This window comes from Mustela erminea, chromosome 7 (genome assembly GCF_009829155.1).
Source record: "Mustela erminea isolate mMusErm1 chromosome 7, mMusErm1.Pri, whole genome shotgun sequence".
Classification (NCBI taxonomy): Eukaryota; Metazoa; Chordata; class Mammalia; order Carnivora; family Mustelidae; genus Mustela; species Mustela erminea.
Window position 1 is genome coordinate 80,254,594 of NC_045620.1, and position 19,772 is coordinate 80,274,365.

The 19,772-nt window shown below is 45.1% G+C and overlaps 1 long non-coding RNA gene across 1 annotated transcript in view; it reads right to left on the reverse strand.

The window, feature by feature from the left end:
* LOC116595625 overlaps positions 1–19,772 on the reverse strand; it is a 40,956-nt gene that overhangs the window by 12,198 nt on the left and 8,986 nt on the right. The window contains exons 6-9 of the long non-coding RNA XR_004287779.1: positions 15,901–16,025; positions 10,205–10,296; positions 9,731–9,954; positions 7,169–7,387 (exon numbers count right to left, since the gene is read on the reverse strand). This is a non-coding gene — a long non-coding RNA (uncharacterized LOC116595625). The remainder of the gene's footprint in view (positions 1–7,168; positions 7,388–9,730; positions 9,955–10,204; positions 10,297–15,900; positions 16,026–19,772) is intronic.

Consider the following 19,772-nt stretch of genomic DNA (forward strand, 5'->3'; position numbering starts at 1 on the left):
ACAGAGTTCCAGACAGAATGGCAGTGCAAAGTCCCTGAAGCAGAACTGAGCTCAGGCATTGAGAAAAAGGAGGCCAGAGTGGCTGGAACTCAATGAAGGCAGGAGGGGCCATGGGAAGGGGTTGTTCAGAGAGAGAGAAAGGAGTCAGAGAGGGCAGCAGGGCCCAGGAGGAGAAGGGCTTTAACTGAGGAGCTTCTATTTTAAGTGTTTGTTGACTTGAATGGAAGTCGTAAGACTGGATAAAACAAAGTTTTTCATTCTTATTGTCATTTTCTATCGGAAGCAAGTGGAGAATAGGTCCTGAGGGAACGCACCAAGGTCATCCCCTCACTACATACAAGAGTTTGGGGACCAAACCCTCTCCCAGAACATGCAAGACCTGAGCCAAATTATATTGTGAACCTTCCTTCCTCCACCTTCTCCTCCAGGTAAAATTAGGCTACCGTAAGCATCAATGATGGCCTCAAAGGGGTAAGCATTTATTGTTCCATATATCTATCTCCTCACCTTTCTTTGGGGATTGTTCCTTTCCCTACTTCAAGCATGTAATTTGAACAGAGGCTGCCTTGTTCCCCCAAACCCTGCTCTCAGCCAGAGTCCTGAGAAACTTGGCCCAAGCTAAGCCATCAGAATTCTTCTCTGGGATTTTTAAAATATGGCCAGGGGGATGGGGGCTGTTGCTGAGGAAATCCTTTCTGGTGCCTTCACTCAGTTGTTTTTCTTTGGGGGGTGAGCACTTATACAACTGTGCTTGGGTATTAGGGATATGTTGGTAATAAAAGCAAAGGACACAGTCCCTGGCTCCCTACAGCTTGTAACCTGGTGGGAGGGACAGAGGAGAATCCAGCCTGCTAGACTGTAAACTTACAGTGGGGACAGTTACCACAAAGGAGAGGCTGGTGATGCTTTGAGAACGAACAGGGGAATTGGCGTGGTGAAGCAGGTCAAGGGTAAATCCCTGGAGGAAAAAATGTTAAGGCATTGGGAATGGCAAGCTAGAAGTCTAAGTGGCAGGAGAGAGCATGGCAAATATACAGAAAGGGGACAGTGGGGGGGCACCTGGGTGGCTCAGTGGGTTAAGCTGCTGCCATCAGCTCAGGTCATGATCTCAGGGTCCTGGGATCGAGTCCCGTATCGGGCTCTCTGCTCAGCAGGGAGCCTGCTTCCTCCTCTCTGTCTCTGCCTGCCTCTCTGCCTACTTGTGATCTCTCTCTCTCTGTGTCAAATAAATAAATAAATAAAATCTTTAAAAAAAAAAAAGAAAGAAAGAAAGGGGACAGTGGGGAAAGGGAAAGGGGAGAGGGTGAAATGAGGTCTGGTGCCCAACAAGTATGGAGATATAAGGAGGAATGCATTCTATCTGCTAGGAATGGGGTTTGGTTCAACTTAGAGAGGCCTGAAATAGAAGGGGCTTCAATAAGAGAAATGCATCATTTCCCCCCAGAAAGTTGTCTATAGACAGTAGGCATCTTTATCCCAGGCCGCTTTCACCATTTTCTCTGCCATTTGTAGTGTTAGTTTCCAACTTCACATTTTCCGCATACTCTCAAGATGACCACTGTAGCGCCAGCAATCCTATCCTCATTCCAAGCAGTAGGAGGAAGAAGGCTTAAGGGCAAAACTTCCAGCAGAGTCAGCCTTTTGTAAAGGACTTTCCCAAGAAGCTCAACTTCATGATTTCTGCATACATCTCATTGTCCATCCTACGCTGCAGGGGAAGCTGGAAAATATAGTCTTTTCAGCTGGGTACACTGCCACTTTCAACAACATGGAAATTCTGTTACCAAGAAAGAAGGGGAAAGTTTCAGATGCCTTTGGGTTACCCAAGGGTAGACGCCGGGTGGGCATTTGGATACACTGGAGAGCTTGGAGAAAGGTGTGTGATGGAAAATAAAGTAATGAACCCTCTAAGTAGAGATGGTGGTCGAAGCTGTGGGCATGAATGAGATCTCTGAGTGAGGGAGTAAGAGCACCGTGGATACAACCTTGAACTCCACCACTGGCTGAGCCTGGCAGGGAGACAGAGAAAGAGAAGGTTGGAAGCTATGAAGTGCAAGGCTGTGGCACCACCATCATGGGGGGGACCCCTGTCTGCAGAGAGAAAGAAGAAAGCCTCCTTTGCAAAGACTTAGCTGGAGAAGGAAGACTGTAGGATGGGGAAGAGGAATAAGGGAGACATGGATTCCCTGGTTCCCTCATAATTGATGCCCTGCCCTTCCTGCCACCGAGCTGTTGAACTTCCTGTTATCCGACCCTTCTAATAAATCCCATCTTTTGTCTAAGTCACTGGGAGTCTGTTCCTTTATAGTTCACTACTATAGGCAAGTTGGGCCTGAGGAATATGGAAAATACCACCACCTGCTCTGTCATGTGAAAAGAGAAAGCAGCCGCTGACTGTCGATGAGCCTCAGGCCTTTTCAGCACCTTTCCTGGGCCCAATTTGGGAGGAGTCTGAAATGTGAATGCTCAAGGTCAGACCTTATTTCTTCCTAATATATGGCTCATTAAAGTCTCCATTTGTTTGAATAAATAATTTTTTATGGGATGAGAATCACCATGCATGATCATTGTTCCAGTGTTCTTGAAACCATCAGCTGGGTCAGGGTTGGTCTCCTATAGTCATCCACTTCCCCTCTCCTCCACTCAATCACTCTTTCAATGACCCCAAGACAGAAGCACCACATTATACTTCTTCCAGCTACAGTGACAAGTAGACCCAATCGTAACAGGGAAACAAACAAGGGTGAAGGTTTGTTGCTAATGGTTGTATTTCTGATTACAGTATAAATCTAAAAGGCAGGGACAGCCTATGTCCCTATGGGGGAAAAAAGTGTTAATCATATAAATGACATTCCTGAAATTTTTTAAAAGATCTTATTTATTTTTTGGAGAGAGAGAAAGAGAGAGAGAGAAGTAGAGGGAAAGGGACAAGCAGATTCTGCGCTGAGCCCAGCACTTGGGCTCGATCCCACAACCTTGAGATTATGACTTGAGCCAAAATCAAGAGCTGGATGCTTAACTGACTGAGCCACACAGGTGCCCCAAGATGGGCATTTTAACTCAAGCCAGTCTTGGCAACTAGAATATTACCTATCTCTGTCTACTCTCTTGAGAAGGAAATAGGCAACTGGGATGAAACTGGAAAAGTAGGCATTTGATTCAGGAAGTATGGTATAGAGTCCCTTCCAAACTGAAATCTTTTTATTCTGGGAAGAATCTGTCATAAACAAATGCTGGGTTTCTCATTGGCTCAAGATTTAATCTAACTAGTAGGTAATTGTCCATGAGAAACTATCTGGTCTTAAGAAGTCTTACCACGATACACCATGCTTGGGTGAACTGTTCATACACTTCACCACTTTGAAGAATTTGCTTGGAAACTTTATGGCATTAAACCCCTTTGGCTCACGCCTTAGAGGGATATGAAGCTGTTGTTTGTTCTAGTTTAGTCACTGAATTAGACAAAACTGAGCTACCTCTGAACAAGCCAACTCACTTCTTGAGTCAATTTGAGAAATTTTCACTTATGTCATTAGTATTTGGGGGTGGGTTGGGGAGGGACATTCTAATGTGCAGCTTTCAAAAGCTTAAGTCATTCCCTAATAAAAAAAAAAATTAAGAGTTTTGTGGTCCATACCAACCCCTGTTGGGTTGCCTCTGATATTATGAGAGGCCATCCCTTATATAGTTGTTCCCTTAGGGGGTACAGACTAGGATCCTACCCCAAAAGGTTTCCCTTTGTCCCACCCTACCAGATAGGGTACTCAAAACTTGTTGTCTACCCTCCTACCCTCCCCACCCCCATTTAAATGAAAACTCTCCCCCAAAGAGCAGTACCATTACCTTAATCTGATTTGCAGAGAGTAGAACATGAGGGAGGGCAGGCTTTCTTCGGTTAAGATTTCCACACAGACTCCCCACTAAATATCACTGCCTCAACCCACTCTTTTCTTTTGGGACCTCCAAACCATTGCTGTGAAGGAGTTTGGAAAATGATCTCAAAGGCAGGATGGGAGGCAGTAATGTGTCAGTTAAGGACACACATACTGGGTTGCATTGGGATCTGCTACAGACTGGCGGATGACCTGGGCACGTTACTTTAAACTTCCAGGGTTTCAGGTCCCACGTCTGTAAAATGGGGATGGCAACGGCACCCACTTCATGTACCTCAAGTATTAGCTGTGATGATGATGAAGGTCTCTCTCCAGTCTCCTCTTCTGATCCAATAAGAATAAACTTCTTTCTGTTCCCTAAACCTCTCTCCTTTCTGTCTCTAGGTCTCTTTCTCTCTTGATATGAGTCTTCCAGAATGCTTTCTCTTTTATTGGGACAACCCCTCCCCTAACTTTACCCCTCCAGCTCCACCTAATGCCATTAGGTTTTACCTTAAATATTACTTTCTCCTGGAAATGTTCTCTGACCAGCCACCCCCAAGACTGGGGTGTGGGGGAGGGAAGTGTCTCTGTAAATATTCTTACCACATTGAACATTTATCTTGTCCTGTACCCATCATACTCATGGGTAAGTGCCAGATTAGACTATACTTCCTAAGGTCAGACACTATCTATCCTGTCCAAGGACTAAGCAGAGTTTTGATAAGTATTTGTTGAATGAAGGAATGAGCCAATACAGATGAAGGTTAGACAGAAGCTTACTAATACCAGCTTACAGAAGTTCCTATAGACATTTCAGTGGAGAGAGCAAAAAAATGGAATTACAGAGAAGGGATCTTTGCCATCAAATACAGATTTCATGCCCAGATGTTATTTACTTGCTTTTTGAAAACTGATGGACATTTGATGCCAACAGCTCAAAAATTATTTATTGTTTAACTCAGCTCCGTGTATGTAGTAGTAATATACTATCAGGATAACAATAGCGAGAAGTTTCTCTTAGGTATTTCTTTTTTTATTTTAGCAGAGGACAAACAGGAAGAAAAAACAGGAATTGAATCCCCTAGCTTGTAGTCATGTGTTTCTGTTCATCAGAGCTTTGGTTACAGTGAAGATTCGAATGACATTTAGATATGAAGCTAGTGACTTCAGATCTCAGTCTCTGGTGAAGTAGGGTATTTCCATTTGGTAATCACTGCTCTAAAAATGGCAATAGTGTGTCGTCATTATACTGAACAGAACTCCAGCCCAAAGGAATTTCCCTGGGAGCCCTACTTCAGCCATCTCTCTGGCCCCTGGGAGGGTTTGTCTTGTTTTGGTCCAGTTCTCAGTGTGAGGTCATGACCATCACTATTTGTGTTTCAGGATGCGGTCCCCAACACCAAGAAACTATAGGGTAAGAGGTGGACATAGTGCCCTTCCAGGAAGGAAAGGGGACCCAAGGAAACACAGAGCCAGGGAAGGTGACTAGAGAATAGGTGACTAGAGGGGTCAAACTGAGACATTCTTCCTTTTAACAAGTTGACAGTGAAGCAAAGAAGATGAGACAGGATTGTGTTGGGAAAGCAGGGCTGTGGGAGATGGAGTGATGTGCAGTGGGAAACAGGAGAAATCCGGGATCAAGACTGAGGAGGAAACTTTGGGTTGAAAGAACTTTTCTTCTTCCAAGACCTAGGGATCAAGACAGAGACAGGACACCTGAGACAGGCTCAGTCGGTCAAGCCGCTGCCTTCGGCTCGGGTCATGGTCCCAGGGTCCTGGGATCAAGTCTCACATCGGGCTCCTTACTCATCAGGAAGCCTGCTTCTCTCTCTGCCTCTGCCTGCCACTCTGCCTACTTGTGCCTTCTCTCTCTCTCTGACAAATAAATAAAATCTTTTAAAAGGAAAAAAAAAAAGAGAGACAGATTTGCAAAAGAGAGAAGTATAGGAAGTTCATACTGGAGATGGACAGGCCTGGGACCAAATGCTCATACTGTGACTTGGAAGAGTGAGAGGCCTCTACTCTGGTTTCATCATCTGCAAAGCGGGGTTAGCGACATGCCCCTTGCAGATGGAACACCTCTTCTTCGCCAGCCTGGTGCTTGCAGCTGTGGAATAAATAGTAGCAGCTGTAATTATTGTGTTACTCATCTCAGGAAAGCAAGAGGCACGGCCATCTGCAGAAGGGAAATAGGGAGAGAATGGTTTGGGGCCTTGGAAGGGAGCCGTCATAGGAATAAGGCAGAGACACAATCAGAAGGTGACCTGAAGGAAGGCCAAGAGGCAGTGGAGGACCAGCTGAGGTCAGAAGGCAGGGATTTGGAGCAGTCCATTGGGAATTCTGGGATTTGAACTAGTAGGGTTAAGCAGCCTGGAGGGGGTGTGGACATTTCCATCAACTTGCATTAACATTCACGGTGTTGAAGTAAATGGCTGATGCTTTTAGACTGCAAAGCCCCACTCCAGTGCCTGGGATTCTCCCATAACCCTGAGGCCATATGCAGCCCAGTCCCTTGGTGAGAGGAGGGCCTCTCTCTCCCATATGGCTGCCGGAATCAGGTTTTCACCAGGGCGTTCATTAAAGCCACCAACCTCACAGCCTTTGCATATGTGTATGTTGGGGGCAGAGGGTGGGTAGGAGTGAAAGTCACTAAAGAAGAGCCAGATACCTGCCACACAGTAGCTGACAGGGACGATGAAACTGCAAAACCTCTCCAAGAAGTTACCTTATACTGTTTGCTCGTTGTTCATTTTGACAACCTGAGTTGTCAGTGACCTGCAGGAAAAGGAGCACTCTGGAACAGGATTTCTTAACATCAAAACTATGGAGCTCTGGCACCAGATCCCGGTCTGTGGTCCTGCAGGGTGTTTAGCAACATCACTGGGCTCCACCCACTAGATGCCAGTAGCATCTCCATAGCCCAACCATTTGGAGACAACAAAGCATGTCTACAGATACTGCCAAATGGCATCTGGGGGGAATTACCTTCGACTGGGAATCACCACCCTAGAAGGACAAGACAGGAACCCCTTGAAGAAAGCCATCCTAGTCTCTACAATGCATCACTTTGAACCCCGCTGTGGTGGTCTCTCCCCTCCCAGCCATTCTCCAAGGCCCTCCTTCCCCGTGAGCACATCCCGTCCTTGTTGCACCCCGTCTGGGGAGGCGGAATGAGATGATTACAAACGTTCTAGAAAGCCAAGAGCTACAGAGAGAGGCATTTCCTCAGGAGCAGACCTGGAGGGGCTGATGCTTATACAGTTTGAGAAGTCCATTTATGAGCACAAACGTACCATCGCAGACACAAAATTGCCAGCGGCCATCTTGGGGCCTTGGAAGAGTCTGGTATTTCAGGGTGGAGCTGTGAATCTCAGGCTTTGCTAGTTTCACCGTGCACCCACTTCTACACATCATGCAAATCTGAGTCCTTCCTCAGTTTTCTTCTCTGGCCTGAACTTTTTCCAGAGTACTAGGTCAGGTGACCCCCACATATGACATCCAGTGTGTTTTTTCTGTTGTCAACAGATATGTAAGACATTATCCCTTTTGCTTTTTTCCCCCACAAATTATTTAAGATGAAACGATACTGCTTTCTACAAAAGAGGTACAAATTTGAGCAGAGCTTGTGTAAAAGAAACCATCTAGATCTTAATTTCCTAGGCTGCATGGAAAATGAAATTGTTCTACTTATTAAAATAGCCTTTCTTCAAATTCTTATGACTTACTAAAAATGACCATTAACATTTTCAGTTGGTTCCATTTTGGTTTTGGTCAGAGTTTCTTCTGAATTGAGTTTCACTGACACTTTGGTGACATCTATCCTTCACTTCCTTTTTTTTTTTTTTTCTGATGCCTTCTGGGACGGGGGCGAAGGGATGTGCTCCCCTTGTTGGCACAACAGCTTCTCTCTCTCGCTAGGACTGACTGAGACCTAATGTTCCAACTGTGGCAATAAATCATACTTTTCTTTCCAAAGCTCTTATTTACTCTCCTTAAAGTTATGTGTAAGAACCTCTTGTGAGGACAGCATAAACCAGGCTTCCTTGGACTCCATCAGTAGATAAAGCCCTCTCCTCACTTGAGATCTAACAGGAATGACATGTAAGTATATATAAACAACAACAACAACACTAATAGTAGTACAGTTGACCTCTGAATAATGTTGGGGGTAGGGGCACAATCGAAAATCTGCAGGTAACTTGACTCCCTAAAACCATAACTACTGATAACCTACTCTTGACCAGAAGCCTCACCAATAACAGCAACACTTCACACATATTTTGTATGTTATATGCATTATATACTGTATTTACTGTGTGTGTCAAAAAACACATGTAAGGAGACCCGCACTGTTCCACCCTGTGTCTTCCAAGGGTCAACTGTAATCTGAGTATGTTCTATGTTCCTATACTCTTCAAGCACTTTACAAACATTAACTCACAAAATACTGGGAAATACTTGGTATCTGTGACGATGACAGAAAACAAATACTGTTATCAGAGGTCGTGTTAATTACAGCTGGTGGAGAGCTGCCAGGAAAGCTTCATGGAGAAAGAGGGTTTTGAACTGAGCTCTTGACATCATTAGGCTTTATAAAGGCTGAGAGGCTTCCAGGCATCAATCACATACTTTTATCAACCCCTTATCTTCTCACACAGTATTTGAGGCCACTTATAATAAAAAATGCAGCCATAACAGAATTGTTACCCCAAGACTTAAAATGCAAAGGTCCCTTACAGGAGAAGGGAGAGCTGTAGGAGAGAACTCAGACTAGTTCTCTGAACTGAGGTAACAATCAAAGCATCCTGCCATCTTACAGAGGACTTTCCTGACTTCAGTTCCTATGTAAAACCAAAACAAAACAAAAAAACCAGACACTGCGATTGCTCTAAAGAAAATTGGCAGGACGAATCTTTACCCGAGGGGGTGGGAAGTGGCAGCATAAATTGTCTTCCACAAATACAGCATGATAGTAACTTAAGTGTGAGAAACACAGGTATGAACTATCTTATGACGGCCTTTCTGGGGGGTTGCTAAGAAGCCGCAATCTAAGAAGGCATATTTCTGGTGTTCTACCACTGATCAAGGGGGAAAGCTTCGAGCTGGGCTTTTCAAACTCCAGCGTGATCCAGGAGCCTGGAATTCTAATTCCGCTCGCCTGGGTTGGGGCCCGAGGTTGGGCATTTCTTACAATCTTGCGAGGCACCGGTGTGGAGCGGCAGTGGTCAGACGTGAGGACGCCATCACAACAACACACAGATGGCCGCACACTGTCTTCTGAGTTTCCGACACAGAAGTTCTGGGGTGGGGCCCAAGAGTTTGCATTTTTTTAAAAAACAAACAAACAAACAAAAACAAAAAAAATCCTACTTTATGGACGTATGACTGACATACAAAAAGCTATAGATATTAACATATACAACTTGATGCGTTTGGAGAGAAACATACGTTCATGGACCTGTATCACCACACTCTGTGCCATAAACCTCTTCATCACCTCCAAAAGCCTCCTCTTGCCCTCTCTCTTGTTATTACACCTTGTGGTGACAGGAGTTTGCATTTCTTATATGTTCCCAAGTGATACTCATGCTGCTGACACATATCCCCCCGGCCACCACATTTTAAGGACCACTGGCTTAGAACACGCCTCATGAGTGTGTTGAGTGTCCCTCCTGGCTTCGTAGGAAAGTTGGGGGGGAGGGGTAGGCATTTCAAGATAAAACCACCACGATGGGCCTTCCAAGGAGGTATTTTGTGAGCTGAAAATGAAAAGGGGACCTCAGGGTTTAGGTAACGAAGATAAGGATAGCTGGCATATGTCGGCATTTTCTCTGTGCACCAAATAAAGTGTTTACCTCACATTATCTCACTCAGCATCCGGCCTGGGCAGCAGAGCTGGGGTTGGAGGGGGAGCGGAGGAGCCCGCGGCCCGGGTGCGTGCCAGGAGGGAGCGTCGCGCCTTCGGTGCGTCGCTGTGGTCTGCGGAGATACCTGCGAGGCAGGGCCGCCTCGGCCCTCAGGAAACACCTTTAGGTCCGGACAAGCAGACGCTGGAGGCCTGAGTTCTGCTTCACAGGGCCTGCAGGAAATAAGCCAAAGAATTGGGGGGCAGGTGTTAACAATCATCTGTCTCAACCACAAAAGTACCTGAATATAGAACAGAGTTCATCAACCCTGGCGCACATGAGAAGCACCTGGATGCCCAGGACCCATCTGGGGAGACACGATTTTAAAAAACTTCCCAGCCAGGGCTGAGAACTACTGGTCTAGGTTTGACTGGGGGCCCGATGAGTGGGCAGAGCTGGGGAGCAAAAACCGGACTGACTTACCAAACAAACCACCTATTCCCAGAGTGGATCACTTCAGGGCTTCCCAAATTAGGCACCGTGGTTTCTCACGCTCTTCTTTAGATCAGAGTCACCTGAAGGGTTTGTGAAAGCAGATTGTTGGGCCTGCGCCCAGCATTTTTAGTTCAGCAAGTCTGGGGTGGGCACGAGAATTCGGTATCTGACAGGTGATACTGATTCTACAGGTTCCAGAAGTTTAGCTGCTTTGCTATTAAGACCTTAACTCCTACATAGAGAGGGATGCCTGTTTTTCAGATTTTTTCTATTTTTTTCTCAGCTATTTTTTTACTGAAGCAAAAAAAAAAAATGCAGATAGACAAAAATGAAAACATTGAAATCAACCATATCCAATGATAAACCACAAGAAGCAACAACTTTTTCCCTACACTATAAATTTAAGTACATATTTTCTGAGAAATAATAATGATCATATGAAGAACATTATTGCTTTTAAAAGATATTTATATATTCAATTCCCCTTATATTAAAATCTATACAATAAAATTTGCTTTGGGGTGCCTGACTGGCTCAGGTGGTGGGACATGTGACTCCATCTCGGGGTTGTGAGTTTGAGCCCCACTTTGGGTGTAGAGATTATTTAAAAATAAAATCTTTAGGAGCACCTGGGTGACTCTGGCCTTAAGCGTCTGCCTTCCACTCAGATCATGATCCCAGGGTCCTGGGATCAAGTCCCATATCAGGCTCCCTGCTTGGCAAGGAGCCTGCTTCTCTCTCTCTCCCACTTCCCCTGCTTGTGTTCTCTCTCTCACTGTCTCTCTCTCTGTTTCAAAAAATAAATAAAATCTTTCAAAAAAATAAATAAAATCTTTAGTAAGATAAGCTAAAATATTAAGTTTAGAGCTGTAACAGTTTATTTCTCTTGATAATACATTGAATATTTGATAATTTAAAATAGTCTTAGAAAAGCTATCTCCAGCTATTTTACATAAATGTAAAGAGGCCATAGCCCTGTTAAAATGCTTTTTAGGGGTGAATTGTAGAGGTATTATTTTGGGAAAGTCTCAAAAAAATGCTTAAAATGTGGGATCTCTATCAATGTCAGAGTAATGATGAAGAGATAATAAAAGCTTTCATTGTTTATAACCCTTTTCTCTATTGAGTAAAGCAGAGAACAGCAAAGATTAAGAGCGGAGTGCTTAGAATCTGCTTGTCCAGGACACCCGGGTGGCTCAGTCAGTTAAGCAGCTGCCTTCGGCTCAGGTCATGATCCCAGGGTCCTGGAATCTAGTCCCACATCAGGCTCCTTGCTCAGCGGGGAGCCTGCTTCTCCCTCTGCCTGCCACTCCCCCTGCTTGTGCTCTTGCATTCTCTCTCTCTCTCTCTCTCTCTCTGGAAAAAAAAAAAAAAAGAATCTGCTTGTCTGTCACATGTGAGACAAGCATTAGAATAGCAGTCCAGACCTCCTGGCATGTGATGGTACAGCCTTTGGATATGACTGTAGCTCTTGTGGACGGAAAGTTTATATATGCAAAGGAAGACAGAAAAGATTTAAAATAGGTCACTACAGTAAAAGACAAAAGTATAAATGAAGAGTCCAAATCTCCATGGAAGGCCAGACAAATAAAAATAACTAAAATCTGCAGCAACTGTTCTGAACAGTGAGCTTGAAATAAATTCAGGAGTCTGGCGGTCCCTGAAGGTAGTCATCAGGCACTGCCCCAGGTGAGGAGCCTCATCCTCACCCTCAGAGGTGTGTCCCCAGTCTCTCGCTGGGGACTCGCTGGTCTCGCTGTTGGCCATCTGCATACAGGTGCATACTAGCTTTCTCTCCTCCCCACCACTCTGAGGCACACCCAGTCAGCGCCTGGACGCATAGCTCTAAGTCTTCACTCCTGGAGGCGAGGGCACCAACAATGGAGGAGAGCCCTTTGCTCAGGCCTGGATATACCCCTAGAAGTGCCCATGCCAGGCTTCATTCCCAGGGATTTTTTTTTTTTTTAAAGAGAGAGAGAAAGACTATGAGTGTGTCTGAGTGTGTGCATGTGAGCTGGGGGAAGAGGGGCAGAGGGAGAAGAAGAGAGAGAACCTTAAGCAGGCTCCACATCCAGCACAGAGCTCCAGGCAGGGCTCCATCTCACAACCCTGAGATCACGACCAGAGCCGAAATCAGGAGTCTGATGCCCAACTGACTGAGTCACCCAGGCACCTCTCACCCCCAGGGATTTTTAATTGATCTGAGACGGGAACCAGGCAGTTTTTTTTTAATTGAAGTAGAATACAAAGACAAAAAAGTACACAAATCATAAATGTGCAACTCAATGAATTATCCAATATGTGTTTTTCCATTTTTATAACCATCGTTGAGATACACACACACATACACACACACACTCGGATATTAGAGAAGACATTTTGTCTTCTCTAAAGGTCCTGACTTCTAACACCATAGAGATTCATGATTTTTCTGATTTTCACTATTTTCTGATTATCTCATTTTTTTAAAATTTATTTTTTATTTATTTTCAGCATAACAGTATTCATTATTTTTGCACCACACCCAGTGCTCCATGCAATTCGTGCCCTCTATAATACCCACCACCTGGTACCTCGACCTCCCACCCCCCGCCCCTTCAAAACCCTCAGATTGTTTTTCAGAGTCCATAGTCTCTCATGGTTCACCTCCCCTTCCAATTTCTCCCAACTCCCTTCTCCTCTCTAGCTCCCTACGTCCTCCATGCTATTTGTTATGCTCCACAAATAAGTGAAACCATATGATAATTGACTCTCTCTGCTTGACTTATTTCACTCAGCATAATCTCTTCCAGTCCCGTCCATGTTGCTACAAAAGTTGGGTATTCGTCCTTTCTGATGGAAGCATAATACTCCATAGTGTATATGGACCACATCTTCCTTATCCATTTGTCCGTTGAAGGGCATCTTGGTTCTTTCCACAGTTTGGCGACCGTGGCCATTGCTGCTATAAACATTGGGATACAGATGGCCCTTCTTTTCACTACATCTGTATCTTTGGGATAAATACCCAGGATTGCAATTGCAGGGTCATAGGGAAGTTCTATTTTTAATTTCGTGAGGAATCTCCACACTGTTCTCCAAAGAGGCTGCACCAACTTGCATTCCCACCAACAGTGTAAGAGTGTTCCCCTTTCTGCACATCCCCTCCAACACATGTTGTTTCCTGTCTTGCTAATTTTGGCCATTCTAACTGGTGTAAGGTGATATCTCAATGTGGTTTTAATTTGAATCTCCCTGAGGGCTAGTGATGATGAACATTTTTTCATGTGTCTGATAGCCATTTGTATATCTTCATTGGAGAAGTGTCTGTTCATATCTTCTGCCCATTTTTTGATATGGTTGTCTGTTTTGTGTGTGTTGAGTTTGAGGAGTTCTTTATAGATCCTGGATATCAACCTTTTGTCTGTACTGTCATTTGCAAATATCTTCTCCCATTCCGTGGGTTGCCTCTTTGTTATCTCTTTTTTTTTTTTTTAAGATTTTATTTATTTGACACAGAGAGAGAGATTACAAGCAGGCAGAGAGGCAGGCAGAGAGAGAGGGGTAGCAGGGTCCCTGCTGAGCAGAGAGCCCGATGCGGGGCTTGATCCCAGGATACTGAGACCATGACCTGACCTGAAGGCAGAGGCTTAACCCACTGAGCCACGCAGGTGCCCTTGATTATCTCATGTTTTGAGAGAAGTCTTTTATGTCAGTTTCCTCTCACTGAATGCTGTATCTATAAGATTCATCAGTGTGCTTGGAGCCATAGTGTGCAAACTTCTAATACTGTTCAGTATACCATTGTATAGATATACCACAACTTGTTAATCTGTTCTGCTATTGACGGGCATTTGAGTTGTCTATGGCTTGAGCAATCACCAATCATACCGCTGCAAACATTTCTGTAAGGTCCCTCCGTGCGTGTGTACCTAAATGTGCCTACAGTTCTCTTGGGTATAAACCTAGGATTAGAATCACTTGATCACATGGAGATGTTGGTTCCACTTTAATAGTGACTACCAAACTGCTTTCCAAGGTGGCTGTACAATTTACGCTCCCATTAACATGTTTGTGAGTTTTAGTTGTTCCACATCCTCGCAGGAGAGCAGTATTTGTAAAAACTCCCTGGGGGCTCTGCCCTGCTTCAGCTGGAGAATCACTGGTGCCACCATATGTCAAATACTTTGGAAATGGCATAAAGTCTCACATATGTTGGAGCCGCAGAGGAGCAGGGGATTTAGGGTGATGTTTTCACAACCACCCAAGAAGCAGACAGGACAGATTTTTTTATTCCTATTTTGCTAATGAGGACACTAAGTCTCAAAGTTCATTGACTTGCCAGAAGGAATACAGCCGTACGGGGACAGTTGGACTAAAACCCAGGACTCCTGATTTCTATCCCTCTGTATGTTCCAATATACAACATGACATTATTCATTAGATATCCAACATATCAAGGTTTGGGTCAACTTCTCTGTTGTCTCCTGTTCCAGACTTTAAGAAAGAAAAGAAGGTAGAAGTCTCTAGGCACGACTGTGTAAGCACACATACTCTTCCTTCAGGCAGGGATGTGAAACCGTAAATAAACATGTGCCTTTGGTGCCTGGGACCGGTAGAGGGGTCGGCCCCCTCAGGAGCAATATGGCTTGAGCTTCCCTCTGACTCACCTCTTCTCTAGCCTTGCTGGGTGACATTGGACAAGGGACTCAACCTCTGAGTCTCAATTTCCCCATTGGAAAAATGAAAATATATGTATAGCTCATGTTTTAAGGAATGAATACCATATATAAAAATCTAGTACATATAAACATTCAATACAATGTAGATATTTCTTAATGTTACCAGACTGAGCCCATGAACCCTCCATCTTCACTTATTCCCTCCTTATTGGATCCTTCCTACCAATGTACAAATGCAGTTATTTCTGTTTTTAAAAATCTCTCTCAACCCTACTTCTTCCTCCAGCTTGAACCCCATTTCTCTCTTCCCAACTAATGGCCTTCAAAGCATTATACTCACTAACTGCATTTCTTCCTCTTCATGTGTTCTTGAACCTTTCCAACAAGCCTTTCACCCCCACCACTCCAACACTGACACTACTCTTTACAAAGTTGCCAATGACTTTGACTTTGGAGGATTCCTAGTCTTCATTTTACTCTCTGTCAGCAGCCACGGTGGCACAGCGGCTTCCTCCCTCCTCCTGGACACATCCTCATCTGGCTTCCAGAACTTCCCAGCACCATACTCTTCCCCTTCTCCTCCTCATTGGCTGGTCCTTCTGTCTTTTCCACCTGTTTTTTCCCTTTTGCTCACTCATAAACACTAGATTGTGACAGGGCTTGTGCCTTGGACTTCTCTTTTCCATCTGCTGTCATTTCCTCAAAAATCTCATCATCTCTTAGCTTTATATACTATTATTCATTGATGACTACCCAAAATTTATTTTTGGGCCCAACCATTCTCCTGAGTTCTGAACTCATAAATCTGACTGCCTACTTGGGCTCTCCATTTGGAGGTTGAAAGGGATCTAGACTGTAAATCCCCATGCACCCCCTTAGTCTTTCCTCTTGGTTCACGGCAACTCCCTTTTTCTAGTTGCTCAAGTAAAAGACCTCAATGCTCTGTTTAACTCCTTTCTTTTCCTCACTCCCCACAACCAATCCATTAGCAAATCTTTGATTCTATTTTCTCCAGAATCTCACCACTCCTCCATTTCTGTTACTACTTTGGTCTTCCATGGATTACTTTCTTGGATTACTGCAAAGGCTTCCTAACTGGCTTCACCCTGTCCTTCACAGGTTACTCTCAGACAGCAGCTCAAGGGATCCTATTAAAATGCAAATCAAAAAAAATAATAATAAAATAAAATATAATGCAAATCAGATCATGTCACTCCTTGGTTTAAACTATATAGTTGCTTCCCACCTTGTTCAGCATAAATTATCACACGAACAAGAGCTCTCCATAATCCTCACCCCCCCTCACCCCCTCACCCCCCCCCCCCCCCCCCCCCCCCGCACACACTTTTCTGACCTCATCTTCTACTCTTTCTTGTGCCCATACCGTCACAGCTGGCCTGTTTGTTGATCCTTAAACTCGCCAGCCACGCTCCTGACTCTGGGCTTTCTCATTTGAATCTTTCCAACAAGGTTCTGCCAGGGCCAAGAGTGCTTCTAACCCAGTTATTTTCTCCTCACCACCTCCTTTCTTTAAATGTCACCTTCTCAGGAAGGCCTTCCCTAAACTCCTTACCTTACACTGTACCCTTCTTTATTCTCTCCCGAGCACTTCTCTCCACCACACGCAAGACACACGCATTGCTGTTGTTGTTGCTGTTATTTATTCCGTTTCCCAACTGTGTTCCCTAGGGGAACGTACGGGGCACCAAGGCAGGGCTTTTGCCATTTTGGTTCACTCCGATTTCTCCGGCAGCTGCGGTGGTGCTTGCTTATCATACAAGCTCAGCAAATATTGGTTTAATGAATGAATCAGTCCCTACTCTCAAATGAAAAAGCAAACAAATATCCTCAGTGGAAAAGATCCTGGGGGAAATCCTCAAGAGTTCTCTGGCCTCTTAGACATACAACTTATTCGAAGGGGGAAATTGTTTTGGTTTTCCCCTTTACTTCTGAAAGTTCTGTTTAACAAAAACTACTCATGCCTGCCGCCAGGAACACCTTGCCCATCTTTAATATGCCTTAACATGCACAGAAAAGGACGGAGAGTAGGAGCCCAGGAAAGGGGCAAGGAAAGGGGGAGGAGAGCAGAGGAAGACGAATGAAGGGACCAGAGCTGCCAGGAACACCCAAGCACAGAAACTGGACTTGCCCTGGGTCTTTCTGCCTCAACTAGGTCCTCAAGCAGCCTTCTTGTCTGCAGCTCTGCTCCCTGGTCACCCCTGCCCCCAACTCAGGTTCATCACCCCTCCCAACAAAGAATCCTTCTGGCTGCTTGCGTCACTATTGGATGCAGCCTTCCTATTTAAAATTTGCTTCATATAATAGTGTGTATTCAGAAAGAACAAAAAACCACTTACAGCCAGTGTAAACACCAGTTCTCTAAGGGGGAGAGAGGGTGGAAGGGATGTGGACTGCCTCGGCACTCGATAAAGATGGGGCACTTGGCCTTCCTGACTCGCACACCTCCATGATGAAGGAATGGCTGGGGGTTCCTGGGGGGTGCAGCTGGTTAGGTGTCCCACTCTTGGTTTCAGTGCAGATGGTGATCAGGTTGTGAGATTGAGCCCCATGTCAGGCTCTGTGCCTAGCAGAGAGTCTGCTTGGGTTTTTCTCTCCCTCTGCCCCTAGCCCCCTCAAAACACACACCCCCTTCAATCAATCAGTCAATCAATCAACCAATCAATCTTAAAAAAAAAAAAAAAAGGCCAACCCCAGTTCTCCAGCAGGACCAGCTAGCAAAGGCAGAGGAGCCAGCCTCTCCCACGTGGTATGATGTGAGAGGCACCAAAGCCTGTTGCTCTGGTCACCTGCCAGAGGGTCTGCCCTGCTCTGACCGCTCTTCTTTTTTGCTGGGTCTCCAGGAGTTGCCTATCAAAGCCCCAGATGCCCCGCGGAAGGCAGAGAGTCTCATGCAAGAGAGTCACTCACACTTACCGCATGGGCACATCCTGGTCTGCACCTCCAAGTCCTGTTCACCTCCCCAAACAGCTACCCCACGGCCATCTTTGGCTTTGGGGTACAGTACACAGACTAAGGTCACAGTCTTCCTTCAAGAAGACCCATATCTGGAAGAGGCCTGTAGGAGACCTGGGGCTCTTTGGAGCTTCCAGGGCCAGGATGTGCTCTAGAAGAAGAGCAGAGGCTCTGGGATAGGGAGAGGGCATGTCCTTTGAAGCACAGTCCTTTAAAGCACAGGGCTCAGCATGGGGCCCCTCTCACCTGGATCCAAGGGCTATGTCTCCCATGTTTCTGGGGAGGGAAGGAGAGGACAGAGAAGTAAGAGGGAGGGAGAAGGGAGGATTGTGTGCCCAGAATGAGATGCTGCCTGCAGAGGGGCACACAGGGAGGAGACCCTGGGGAGTCAGGGGGCTAGACTGAAAGTGGAGGAAAGGAAAGTCGGGAGAGGAGAAGTGGGAAAGCAGGTGAGTGGGAAGTAAAAGGGCCCTGAAAATGAACCTACTTTATAAGTAACCTTGGGTATATTTCATTTATGTAAGTATAATGTGGTTTTTTTTTTTTTTTTAACTGAACTATTCCTCATACTCCCCAGTTCATGGCACGTTATCATCATCATTACTATATCATTGGGTGGTAAAGAACAATCTCATTTTATGTATGTGTTTCCTGCATTTGCTCTCCATTCCCCACTCCCCACCTCCCATCCCCCACTGGCAACCATTCTGATATATTAAAGAGTATTTTGTAAGGTTCCTCTTTCTTCATCTCTGGGTGCAGTGGCCATGTGTCTTGGCCATGCCCGAACCAGGAGACCATCCCTCTGCAGAGACCTGTTATGTCTCTTTGAAGTGATCATGCATCCTCCATGTCCAGTAGGAGACTTAGACAGCTCCTTCCCAGACCTCAGAAGAACAGAACCACGTTAAAACTGCCACAAGACCCTGACAACCCCGGCGTGGACTGGCTAAGGTCAGTCCACCTGGGATCCCAAAGGAGAAGTCAAAATCTCATTAGAAGTATTTTCATCTGTAAATGAGTCCCTGCAGGTTTATTGCTCTCATGTTGTTTTGCCGCCTATTACATCCAATGTAACATATTTTTATTTTTTGTGATTTATTTTTTAAAGATGTATTTATTTATTTGAGAAAGAGAGTGTGTGTGCACAGTTGGGGGGCAGGGTGGAGGGGCAGAGGAAGACAGAATCCCAAGCAGACTCCCCACTGAGTGTAGAACCCGACACAGGGCTTGATCTCACAACCCCAAGATCATGACCTGAACCGAAATCAAGAGTGGGACGCTTAACCGATGGGGCCACCCAGGCACCTCCATCCAATGTAGTTAATCTTTTAACTGCTAAAGAAGAGTTTGGCATATTTTATATAGTAGATACAGCAATGTTTCTGTACTTACTTATTCTCGGGAAACATCTCTTAAGTTTCTGGCTGCTCCAGGCACAGTCATTTTGATCATTTTTCTCTCACATATTCCAGCCATGTCTTCCATCGAAACATTTCCTAATCTTTCTATTGTCATTCTACTTAACTTTGAACACCAAAAATACGGGTAGATTTTCATTGACTTAAAATTGTTGACTAATTGGGGTGCCTGGGTGGCTCAGTGGGTTAAAGCCCTTGCCTTCAGCTCAAGTCATGATCCCAGGATCCTGGGATAGAGCCCCACATCAGGCTCTCTGCTCAACGGGGATCCTGCTTCCTCCTGCCTGCCTCTCTGCCTGCCGACTTGTGATCTCTGTCAAATAAATGAATAAAATCTTAAAAAAAAAAAAGTGTTGACTAATTGACTCCCAATTATAGTATCCGAAGTTAGACTTTTAAAATCTGTTTGATAGGATTGCTCTGTGTGTGTGTGTGTGTGTGTGTGTGTGTGTGTGTGTGACAGAGAGAGAGACAGATCGACTGAGGTAGAGAGAGAGAAAA